Raw genomic sequence first — 1785 nt, 5'->3', positions numbered from 1 at the left:
ATTAGTGATGATACTGGTTTGGTTTTGTTTTTTTTCCAATTTGGAGACATTTAATGAACAAAATTTTTTTGTATCCAAACTTTATAGATTTTCATAGATTAGGTATTTTCAAAATATCAAATTGACAACATCTGTGAAAGTCCAATACTATCCAATCTCACAAGGGCTGTTTGCTGTCCAGAGTAACCCTTGGAGATAACATTAACACATTAACAAGTTCATCATTAAAAGATCCCACCACTTGAATCATATTATCCTCACAAGGGCAAAGGTCTTTTTTTTAAAGAGACTAAATTCATTTGTTTTTGTCATATAGAAACCCTTATGTGGTACCACAGCTGGAGCCTGGGTCCTCTGAACAGAGACTCTGGTGTGGGTTTTCACCAGATGATCAGTTAATTCCTGGTAAGGAGACTTGGTGAACACAGTCTCTTTCCAGAGATTGGGGGTCAGGTAGCTGTAGGTCTTGGAGATGGCATCAAAGGTGGCCTTGGCAAAGCTGCCCAGGGTGGCAGTGCAGCCTCTGGCTGAAGTGTAGCAGTCATCTATACCAGCCATCATCAGTAGCTTCTTGGGCACAGGAGCAGAGACAATGCCAGTGCCTCAGGGGACAGGGATGAGATGCACCAGCACAGAGCCACAGCGGCCTGTCACCTTGCATGGAACAGTGTGGGCTAGCCAATCTTGTTCCCCCCAGTAGCCTTCCCACACAGGGACAATGGAAAACTTGGCCAAGATGATGGCCCCTCAGATGGCAGTGGCAACCTCCTTGGAGCATTTAACACCAAGACCAAGGTGACCATTGAAGTCCCCAATAGCAACGAATGCCTTGAACCTGGTCCACAGGCCAGCACAAGTTTCATCCTTCTGTACTGGCATGATTTTCAGAACCTCATCCTTTAGGGATGCACCCAGGAAAAAGCCAATGATCTCAGACTCCTTAATGGGCAGGGAAAACAGGTAGATTTCCTCCAAAGACTTGATCTTCATGTCCTTAACCAGACAGCCCAGCTTGGTGACGATGATCCACTCCTGGTCGTCAGCTTTACCTCCGAGAGCCCCATGGCCTCGACCACAACCACAGACTCAACCACGACCAAGGTCCCTAAGACTGCTGCCAAATCATCTGTGGAAGCCACCTCAGCCTCCTAATCCTGGGTCCCCGGGTCCTCCAGGCCCTCCTGCTGCACCAGTGTCATCAGCCATTTGGTGTTTTCCCAGAGAAGAAGAAGCAGGGAGGTCTTTAATTATACCATTCCTCATGTGCTGCTTAACTCCAGATGTGGGTACTGGCAGGGAACCACTGTGCTTTTGATGGAAGTTTCCATGTTCTCTGTATCATCTTCAGGCTTATTACCCAAGTTGATATGTATATGCTGGGCTTAAATAAAATCTTTCCAAGTTAGACCTGAGTCGCAACTGAATAAAAAAGTTTCCAGCTACAATTGGAGACCTCACCCACCTTCAAGAGCTTAACCTTAATGATAATCATCTGGAGAAATTTAATGTTCCCTTGTGTAAGTCCGTGCTCCAAAAGTCACTTCAGAGTTAGGTTCTGAGCAAGAACAAAATCAAAGCACTCCCTGTGCAGTTTTGTGAGTTCCAGGAACTCACTAACTTAAACCTTAACAATAATGAATTGATTCACCTTCCTTTCAAGATAGGACAATGTTCATTTTCTATCAGTAGGTCAAAACAAACTTAGAAATCTACCTTGTTGTTTTGTTGGAAGATTACATTTTTGCTTTTTCAGGGATGTAGTTCCCCTTCTTGTGTTGGAGTTTT

At 44.5% G+C, this 1785-nt stretch overlaps 1 pseudogene; it reads right to left on the bottom strand.

Moving 5' to 3' along the window:
- Positions 1-246: 246 nt before the first annotated feature.
- Positions 247-1206, bottom strand: LOC116087501 (annotated as a pseudogene).
- Between the last annotated feature and the right edge of the window lie 579 nt (positions 1207-1785).

The sequence above is a fragment of the Mastomys coucha genome, unplaced genomic scaffold (genome assembly GCF_008632895.1).
Source record: "Mastomys coucha isolate ucsf_1 unplaced genomic scaffold, UCSF_Mcou_1 pScaffold13, whole genome shotgun sequence".
Classification (NCBI taxonomy): Eukaryota; Metazoa; Chordata; class Mammalia; order Rodentia; family Muridae; genus Mastomys; species Mastomys coucha.
The sequence above is the reverse complement of the archived record's forward strand: the minus strand, read 5'-3'. Positions and strand labels throughout refer to the sequence as shown.